The following is an 11337-nucleotide window of genomic DNA, read 5'->3' as shown; positions in this document are numbered from 1 at the left end:
AACCAAATTGATGAATTTGATCATCCTTATTTTGAGCCTTGCCCGCCGATGAATTGGTAAAATCGCGTGTTCGCCGCCGTGTCTTCGACACTTTATTCCTCAAAGCTTCGAACACACATAAATACCTACAAAAAGACAACAAAACTATCAAACGATATACATTTACACGAAAACGTAACAAAACACAAACGATACAAATATACACAAAAACGGGGAATTATTCAAACGGTATTAACAAAAAGTATCGATAAGTGCCACTATTTACAAACACAAAATAACTACATTTTGGCACTTAACAGCTTGCAATGCAGAATTGGTATTGGAGATTTTCTTAGTTTTTTGAACTCGGGTTTGATTCTCTTGAAGCTGATCGCGACTTTACGTGTCTATAAATCTGATAACTGCAAGTGCACAGTCGTGTCGTGTAGTTTTAAAAGATATCGAATCCACAGGGACTATGAATCGATCTACCGTTATCTAAGGTTACTATGTAAAGCTAGGAGTACTAAAATTTCGATTGTTCCTAAGGGAAAGTGATTGTGAGAAAATAAAGAATAATAATAAAAGACAGGTATCAGTATGTATTTCGTTTAACTAAAGGTAATCCGAAGGTTCATTGGCTTTTGCGTAATTAAATTAAAAATCTTTACTAATTCCAATTGATTAAAAATCCTCGTCTCAAACTTTCGCTCTGTTGATTCAGACTACTATCCTAATCCTAATGTACGCTTTCGCCATCCCATTAGATTTTAGAAGAGCTTTTTGGAAACAATGTAATTAATAAAATGCCTATTTTACGAGGTTGTTATCTATTTAAATCTCCTAATCTCAAACTTTCGCTCTGTTGACTCGGAACATGCTAATATCCCTAACGTACGCTTTCGCCATCCCGCTCGGGTGTAAAAACACTTTTTGAAAATAAATAAGTTCCAATTAGTTTTAATACGCTTTCGCCATCCTTAAAACTAATGTTCTATGTCTACTATCCAGTTAAAGATCTCAAACTTTCGCTCTATTGATTTTAACCTTTGACCGTCTTAACCCCTCAAACTTTCGCTCTATTGGTTTTAAGACTTACTAATTAAACTAGACATATAAACCAAAAATAAGTGATAATTAATAAAACATAATTTAAGCCAATTTATTTCGGATCCCTACGGTTAACTTACTTTACATACCGACACCTTTAGTATTTTAGCCAGACATATTAATACGATTAAACATACATATATCGGTTCGGTTCATAATAATAAGCATATTAAATGGCATATAATATATCATGCAGATAGATAATATAAATAAGGCGGTAAATAAAAAACCTGAATTAAAATAAATCTGGATTGAATTGAATCTTGAAGTACTCGAACTTCCACCACAGGTTGGCTGGATCGTTCTTCGGAATTTAAATGGCAGAAAATAAAAACAAGGAAATAAAGCGATAAATCTAACGTAAGGCTAGATCTATGAAAAGTTCACAACAATTTCCAGTGTAGAAATCGTTGTGAGAAAATAGACGGTTAAATGAAAACAGAATAAGGAAAAACAGTTCGCGGTACAATTTCGGCAGCACTTCGTTGGCAGGAAATCGGACTCTTTCGAAGTGGGATAGCAGGTCCTATTTATAGGAGGAGGTTTGCAGTTGGAATCCGTGAATTTAGGAACTTTCTGCAGACTGGGCGTGGAGACGTGGGTCTCCGTTTCTTCAGGAAGACTTGAGACGTGCGTCTCAAGTGGAGAAAATCTTGGGCAGTTGGAGACGGGCGTCTCCTCTTGGTGACGTGGCTGAAGAGAACGTGGAGACGTGCGTCTCCACTTGCTTGCAGGTCTGGGCCACGCGCCTTTTGATTCATGGTGGGCTGAATATCTCTTTTGGGCCTTTTGGGTCCTAATTGCACCCTTCTTTCACTTCAGCACTCCCTTTTCATCTTTTAGGCATAAATATTGGTCATTTAAGCTCAATTTTCTTTCCTTTTCGCAAATAGTCGAAATTGAAGTGTAAAACCTGAAATAAAGCAAATACACGCGTAATATCATAATAAATTAACATAATAAACGGAAAATGCTATAAATATCTATGGATTTTAGGCTAAATATACGATATAAAATCGTGTTATCAAATTCCCCCAGACTTGAACCTTTGCTTGTCCTCAAGCAAAATAAGAAGATAAAGATAAATGAAACACACTTCCACCACGTCGTTCAGTCATACTTAGCTACATAGTGTTCTTATTCGGAAATAACGAATCTTAGCAATAAACCTATAGTAACAACACTAAACAACTCCCAGTATGCATACCAATCCGAATCATGCCATTATAGCTCGACCTATTTGACTTGTCATCATGTTTCACCCTTTTCATTCGCGCGCAATCACATTAAGCCCATTATCCTGACACGCACATAGCAGAGTAGTCGGTTAGTGACTATGATCCTTCTCATGGAGTTCTGGCACAATATGTGGTATACTCCTTAGCATTCACTTGTAGATTGTGGGGAATCGGACAATAGTCCTTCCTACCAAGTTCATTACCAGATGACTTCTGAACCAATCGACAGTGAGTTTTTAAATTCTTTGTATATGAGATTTGCGACCGTTAGGTTAAATGATCTTGTGAGGATCACCTTACTTAGTAGGCACATTTCTTCTTATGGTTGAACACATAATTATTATGAGGATCATACACTTATATTCATCGACTCTCTGCGTAGTTTGTATCTAAGACGGTGCCGACTGCTAGAATAAACTACTAAGGGTTATTTCAAAACTTAAAGTCGATGGTTTTGGTATAACGGGTATTCAAATCGGTTACGTATACTCGGGGGTTTTAGAGTGTTGCGACAATAAGGATATTGACTAATTCAGTTTCGGTGCGTTGAGTGATTGAGTAGCTTCGTATTTCTTGAACGTGTGGGGTTTGCGTTTATCGTTTAGGAGCAAAAAATTTTTTTTTTTGTTATGGCTCAAGAAAATGGAAGAAATTGAAATAACTACGGAATTATACATATAAGACTTAAATTCCATAAATATTCTTTATTGAATTAGAAAAACATTACAAGGAAGGGAAATAACTGAAGGGAAAAATAAAACTAAAGGAAATAGAAATAATACGACTCCCCCAGACTTAGATGATGCAATGTCCTCAGTGCATAAGAACTACTCCTCATTGTTGCGGTTTCGAGAACTGCTCGCGCCTCTTGTACGAACACGGCGACGTCTATCAGGAGAGTCATTAACACGAATGTCAAGATTATGCAAATATGTGGCAATTTCAGCGTATTGACTTTCGTTCCTAATAGCATAGTCACGGTGCTCCTGTTGCATCTCTCGGATGAGCCTAATTGTTTCAGTTTGGTTTGTCTGCATAGCTTGAACGAGTTGATCTTGGCGTTGAATAGCAGCATACATGGCTTCAAGAGTGATAGGCGGAGGGTTGTTTGGAGGAGGTTGGTTGACATCAGCTTGCCCTTGGTTGAGTTCTTCTTCATTTGCATCCATAGGTTCATTAGGATGTTCTTGTTGGTCATCTTGAGGGTTGTCTTCAATAAGCCTCCAACGTTGAACATAACGGATGTTAATTCTTTCAGGACAAGGAAGGATGACATAAGGAATAGGAACTTTGTTGACGACCAAAGTGTATCGGCCATCATGGCGGGGTGAAACCAAGTGGGAATCGCGGCAGTAAGTGAGATCGAGTGACTGAGCAGGCTTCATGAGATGAGAGAGTGATAGGAGCTCGTCACCAAGACCTAAAGCACAGGCCAAGGTAGTAATAATGCCTCCAAGCAAGAATGGATTTGTAGCGGGGGCGTTAACTAAACCTTGGATGTGTTGGAACATAAACGGTGCGGCATTGAAACGGATATTGTTAAGCGCACAGTAAAGGAAAAATAATTCATTTTGGTTTACCTTGTGGTTGTTGGATCTTGCAAAAATAATATGCCCCAAGACACGTTGAAAATAACGTATAGCGGGGTTTTGAATGTGAGAAGCATGAAGAGCTCTCCAACCGGTAGGATTTTCTCCAGTGAGATGGAACCAAAATTCAAAAGCGAGATCCTCCCAGGATCGACCATTGAGTTCTTGAAAGATTGAGCGGTGAGCAATTGGAGCATGATTAAAATGCAAATATGAAGCCACGACATCTTGATCTAGAGCATATTCACGGTTGAACATCCGGAATTGGATGCTACCGGTTGAGAATGGTTGATTAGAGGGAGTGTCGTAGTTGAAGGAACTCAAAAATTCTAAGACGAGCGGCTCATAAGTAGGTACGGGTTCGGTACAAAGATGGTGGAGGCTAGATTTAGTGAGCAAACGGGTGACACCATCAATGAGACCCAAAGTTTCTAGACACTCGGTGTTCACAAATTTTGTGGGAACAACCGAACGTTCGTAGAAAGCAACATATTTTGTTCGTTGAGCATCATCTCGGAAGATAATGTTTGAAAGGTCGGGAGGTGGTCGCTCGGGACGCTCACTACGGATTAATGAACGTGGAGGCATGGTGAGTATGGAAATGAAAAATAAAAATGTAGTGTAGAAGAGTAGAGAATGGTATGATAGTTGTGAGGAAGAAGAGTGGTGGTGGTGTGGTTTTATAGTGAGGTTTGAAAATGGGGTGGTTAATGGAGAATTAAAATGGATTAATGGTGGTGTTTGAAGTTTGAATAGAATAGAAAAATGGGGAATGAATGGAGTTTAAGAGGTGAATGATGGAGGATGAATGAGGTTAATGGAGTTTAAATGGAATAAATAGGGGAAGAATGAGGAGAATGAATTTTGAAATTCAAATTCAAAATTCAAAAATGGGATAAATGTGGTCTTCTGCGTGGTCAAAAAGGCAGCACAGACTGCTGGCCTTGGGAAGGCGCGCGTCTCAGGCAGCCAGTCTGCTGGGGGACAGGCATGGAGACGTGCGTCTCCTGTCCTATGCATGCAGACTGCTGGTCCCACATGAATGGAGACGTGCGTCTCCTAGCTCAGGTAAGTGGTTTCCACACGTGCAGATGTGGACCAATTCTGACAGTAGCAATAATACAGAATACCAGCTCAGTACAGTGTCCTTGTATCATACTATAAACGGCAAAAATATGGTATACAGGAATGCATAGCAGTTTAATAGTGATGTAGTAAAACACAGTAGCAGTAATAAATAGAATATTGCATTTAAAATTAAACCGGTACTGAGTGTTAACAGGAGCAGAATGTAAAAGTGCAGAAAAATTAAATTCTAAACTAGGAATTTGAAATTACTAAAACTAGAAATAAAAATCTAATAATCTAATACGGTAACATCTAGCCACGTCTATTGTTGTTCACATTAGAATAAATGTGCTTGAAAACTTCGTCGAACTGAGCATTGACGGTGTCGATGAAATCGAAGAAATGCATTTGCAAAGTGTGAAGCTCGTTGCGCACATGTTGTACATCTTGTTGTAGTGCAGTGATTGCTTGTTCGTGCGTGTTCAGATTTGGCATTCTTTGATTTACCGATGCGGTGGACGTAGCGGGTTGTTGTGGCTCGAGTTCGACATCAGTCATGTCAACAGTGTATTCATCAGCAGAATCTTCAGAAGGTGTCTCAGGCTCGTACTCGGGTATAGGCTCGTCTTCTGATAAAGGTTCATATTCAGGAATCGGTTCATCAACAGGAAGAGGTTCATAATAACCAGGAGGTGTTTCAGGTTCAGATTCGGATGCAGGCATTTCCTCATCAAAATGTTCATAAGCTTGAGGAGTTTCAGGTGAGGGCTCTCTCTCAGGAATCTGACCATAGTAAAGCCAGTTGGCAGGGTTGTGCACACTTGTCCTAGGATTCGGTAAGGTGAACTGATACCAAACTTTGTTATCAATGAGCAATTCAAACCGATGAGGTCCAAGATTACCGATGATACCTCGATTAAAGCAGAAGTTGATGTCCATAGAGGTATGGGTACCAAAAGGTGTCAATCTAAGCAAAGGCACTCTCATTCCTATGGCATTTGCGATCATAGTGACAAATCCGCCAATCCTAATGGGTGAAACTTCGTCTTGCGTGATGCGCTCGAAGTTTGTTAGCATGAATGCGATGGCATTGACCGGGCGATTCTGAGAGGAGCAGAACATGATGAATAACTCTTCTCTAGTAACTTCAGTGACATTATCAGGCTTTCCAAAAATGTAGTGAGCAAGGATCTTGTGAAAGTAGCGGAAAGCAGGATTGTGGATGTTCTCAGATTGAAATTCATTCTCTTCAGGGTTATCATTTCCAGTGATTTTCCCCCAGAATTTTTCCAGCTCCCAGTATGGAAGGTTTTCTTCAGCTACTTTGGCATATGCATCGGGTCCATGAGGTAGTTCTAACATTTTAGCAAAGTCTCCCATGCAAAAGTTAAATTCCATTCCAAAGAGTCGAAAAAGGATGACTCCTTTCTTCAGTCCTTGTCCACTGTTTGGAAGATAGGTCAGTGAGCTCAAAAATTCCAAAGTGAGTTTCCGGTAGGTATTAAACTTGCGGAACAAGTGGTAACCAGTCCAACCGACTTGGTTAAGCAGGTGCAAAACGCTTTCTTGGATGCCAAGTCGTATCATAGTCGATTGGTCAGGGTAGCAAGTCAGATCTATTTGTCTTTCAGCCAGCTTGTTGAATCTTGCTTCTTGTCCTCTACCACGGAACACAACTTCCATATTATCAACTCCTTCCATCGTAGTTAGTAGTTAATTGAAAAACCTAGAAGTTGAAAATATTAGGATAAGTTAGAATTAGGCTAGTGTTTATTTAAAATAAAATAAAAAGTTAAAATTAAGCTTAGGTAACAAGTTATAATAATAAATATAATTATAACGGAAATATTTTCTCAAATCAAGATAGTAGTTATAATTATAATAATTATTATAAGATGTATGAAAAATCAAAAATGATTAAAGTTAAAATTAAAAATAGAATAAAGTTTTAAAATGAAAAATAAAAATAAAAGATTAGAAAAATTAAAGTTTTAATAAATTAAAAAAAAATAGAAGAATAAATAAATGTGGGTTGTCTCCCACCAAGCGCTTTGTTTAATGTCGTAAGCTCGACGATTTAAAAATAGAAAACTATTTTTTCGAAAGAGCGGGCAGTTCGTCAAGTTTAAAAACTTCGATGTTTTCATCGTATTCGAGATGATGGTAATACTTAAGACGTTGCCCATTTACGACAAAAGGTTTGACGGTTTCTCCTTTGATTTCTATCGCTCCACTCGGAAATATGTTAGTTATTTCGAAAGGGCCAGACCATCTAGATCGTAACTTACCAGGAAATAATTTTAGTCTAGAATTAAATAAGAGCACTTTATCGCCTATGCTAAAATTTTTCCTAGATATACGCTTGTCGTGCCATTTTTTCGTTCGCTCTTTATAGATTTTGGCGTTTTCGTAAGCGTCTTGTCTAAGTTCTTCTAATTCGTTTATGTCTAGAAGTCGTTTCTCACCAGCGGCAGTGTAGTTTAGGTTTAAGTTCTTAATGGCCCAATAGGCTTTATGTTCTAACTCTACTGGTAGGTGGCATGATTTTCCATAAACGAGTTTGAATGGGGTAGTTCCTATTGGAGTTTTGAAAGCTGTTCTATAAGCCCATAAAGCTTCATTTAGCTTGGTTGACCAATCTTTCCTAGATATAGCAACAGTTTTCTCCAATATTTGTTTTATTTCGCGGTTAGATACTTCTACTTGACCGCTTGTTTGTGGATGGTATGGTGTGGCTATTCGATGATTTACTCCATATTTTCGAAGGAGTTTCTCAAGTATTCTTGAAATGAAATGGGAACCACCATCGCTAATTACCAATCTTGGCACACCGAACCTAGGAAAAATGACGTTTTTGAAAAGTTTAATAACTACTCGTGTATCGTTTGTAGGGGAAGCAATAGCTTCTATCCATTTTGAAACGTAATCGACGGCTACGAGTATATATTGATTTCCAAACGATGACGGAAACGGTCCCATGAAGTCTATTCCCCAGACGTCAAATATTTCTACTTCTAGAATGCCTTTTTGAGGCATTTCATCGCGTCTTGAAATGTTTCCAGTTCGTTGGCATCTATCACAGCTTAGTACAGCAAAATGGACGTCTTTCCACAGGTTGGGCCAGAAAAGTCCAGATTGAAGGATTTTGGCGCAGGTTCTAGATGTGCTATGGTGTCCTCCACACGGTGCAGAATGACAATGTGTTATTATGCTTCTTATCTCTTCCTCGGGTACACAACGTCTAAAGATTCCATCGGGGCCTCTTTTGAAAAGGAGTGGGTCGTCCCAATAGTAATGTTTTAGGTCATGGAAGAATTTCTTCTTCTGTTGGTAGCTTAGATCAGGAGGAAGCACACCAGCAGCTAGGTAATTTACGAAATCTGCATACCAAGGTGCGTCAGATCGGGCTAAAGCTATTTCAGCTAATTTCTCGGTTTCAGAGTTTGGACGGTATGGTTCGAATTCATTTGCTTCTAATTGGGCGATGAGTCTTTCATAAGGGAAATCATCGTCAATTGGTACTTGTTCGGGTTTTAGATTTTCCAATCGAGAGAGGTGATCTGCTACGACATTTTCAGTGCCTTTCTTATCTTTAATTTCCAGGTCGAATTCTTGTAGTAACAAGATCCATCTCAAAAGTCTTGGTTTAGCGTCCTTTTTGGTTAGGAGGTACCTAATGGCGGCGTGGTCAGTGTATATGATTATTTTGGCTCCTACCAGGTAAGAACGGAATTTGTCTAATGCGAATACGACAGCTAATAATTCTTTTTCTGTCGTGGCATAATTCATCTGAGCTTCGTCTAGGGTTCTACTCGCATAATATATGACATGTAGTTTCTTATCCTTTCTTTGTCCTAGAACGGCTCCTACAGCATAATCACTTGCGTCACACATTATTTCGAAAGGCTCATTCCAGTCGGGAGGTTGCATAATTGGCGCAGAGATCAATGCTTGTTTAAGCGTTTGAAATGCTTCAGTGCATTTATCGGTGAAAATAAATTCGGCGTCTTTCATGAGTAGTTCAGTTAAGGGTTTGGTTATTTTAGAGAAATCCTTAATGAAGCGTCGGTAAAAACCAGCATGTCCCAGAAAACTTCTTATTTCTCTAACGGTTTTGGGAGGTTGAAGGTTTTCGATAATTTCGATTTTTGCTTTATCAACTTCGATTCCTCTATCGGATACGATGTGTCCAAGTACAATTCCTTGTCGAACCATGAAATGGCATTTTTCCCAATTAAGGACTAGGTTTACGCTTACGCATCGTCTAAGCACCATTTCAAGGTTTTCTAAACATGTTTCAAAACTTCCGCCACAGACAGAGAAGTCGTCCATAAAGACCTCCATTATTCCATCTAGGAAGTCGGCAAATATTGCCATCATGCATCTTTGGAAGGTCGCGGGTGCATTGCAGAGTCCAAAAGGCATTCGTCTATAAGCGAATGTACCATAAGGACAGGTGAATGTGGTCTTCTCTTGGTCGTCAGGGTGGATAGGAATTTGGAAAAATCCGGAGTATCCATCCAGATAACAAAAATGTGAGTGTTTAGCTAAGCGTTCGAGCATTTGATCTATGAAAGGTAAAGGGAAATGGTCTTTTCGGGTAGCTTTGTTTAGCTTCCTATAGTCAATGCACATCCTCCATCCAGTTTGGGTACGTTGTGCTACAGATTCTCCTTTTGCGTTAGTGATTACAGTGACTCCTCCTTTCTTTGGTACGACGTGAACGGGGCTAACCCATTTACTATCGGATATAGGATATATTATTCCAGCTTCTAGCAGTTTTTGGATTTCCTTTTTAACCACATCGCTCATAATAGGATTTATTCGCCTTTGATGTTCCCTAGAGGTTTTACTATCGTCTTCGAGCATAATGCGGTGCATACACAGAGAAGGGCTTATACCTTTCAGATCTGATATGTTGTATCCTAAAGCGGTAGGGTATTTTCTTAGGACATTAAGTAATTTTTCAGTCTCGGTTCGTCCTAAGTTGGCGTTCACTATAACTGGTCGGTTTAGTTCTTCGTCTAGAAATTCGTATCTAAGATCGGTAGGAAGTGTCTTCAGCTCTATAGCAGGTTTCTTTGGTCCAGGTATAGGATCAGGGGTTAAAGCTAAGCATTCACTCAGGTGGTTATCTTGATATTCCTCACGCCAGTTGTCATCTTCAAAAATTGGCGGCATAGGAATTCTTAGGGTTTCAGTTTCCTTATTTGGTTCGGATTTTATTTCCTTGACACACTCGTCGATTATGTCAGCAGAACAGCATGTGTCAATTATAGAAGGAGCTTTTAGGAATTGGGAAAGGATAAATTCTATTTTCTCTTCTCCTACTTCGAAAGTAAGCTTTCCTCGCTTTACATCTATAATTGCACCAGCGGTCACTAAAAATGGTCTTCCTAAAATGATCGGGATGTTAGAATCTTCTTGGATATCCATAATGATGAAGTCAGTCGGGATGTAGAATTGACCTACACGAACAGGGATATTCTCTAACATTCCTACAGGATATTTAACTGAACGGTCTGCTAGTTGAAGAGACATTCTTGTTGCTTTAAGCTCACCTAGATTGAGTTTCTTACAGGTTGAAAGAGGCATCAAACTAACACTAGCTCCTAAATCGCACAAGGCTTTTTCTATGATGGTTTTTCCAATTACGCAGGGTATAGAGAAACTACCAGGGTCTTTCAGTTTTGGAGGCATGTTGTTTTGGATGATAGCGCTACATTCAGCGGTAAGCGTTATAGTTTCGTTATCCTCGAGTTTCTTTTTGTTTGATAAGATTTCTTTCAAGAACTTAGCGTACGAAGGCATCTCAGTTATGGCTTCTGTGAATGGTATGGTTATGTTTAATTGCTTCAGAAGTTCTACAAATCTTTTAAATTGCGCTTCGGTTTTTGATTTGGCTAATCTTTGAGGGTAAGGAATTGGTGGCTTATAAGGTGGTGGTGGAACATAAGGTTTCTCTTTTTCGGGTTCCACTTCGTTATTGTTCTCATTAGTCTTAGCAGTTTGTTCGTCGGTTGTTTTCTTTTGGGTTTCCTTTGGCTCTTGTTGTGACATGGGTACGTTTTGGGTTCTAGGATCTATGGGTCCATCGTAATTAGTTCCACTTCGTAGTGTTATCGCGTTCGCATGTCCTTTAGGATTAGGTTGTGGTTGAGCAGGAAACGTGCCAGCAGGGGCAGCAGTAGGTGCTTGTTGTTGAGCTACTTGTGAGATTTGAGTTTCTAACATTTTGTTATGCGTAGCTAAAGCATCTACTTTGTTCGATAGTTGTTTTAGTTGCTCGCTATTGTGGATGTTTTGATTCAGGAAGTCTTTATTGGTTTGTTGTTGGGAAGCTATAAAGTTCT

Source organism: Vicia villosa, linkage group LG2 (assembly GCF_029867415.1).
Source record: "Vicia villosa cultivar HV-30 ecotype Madison, WI linkage group LG2, Vvil1.0, whole genome shotgun sequence".
Taxonomy (NCBI): Eukaryota; Viridiplantae; Streptophyta; class Magnoliopsida; order Fabales; family Fabaceae; genus Vicia; species Vicia villosa.
The sequence above is the reverse complement of the archived record's forward strand: the minus strand, read 5'-3'. Positions refer to the sequence as shown.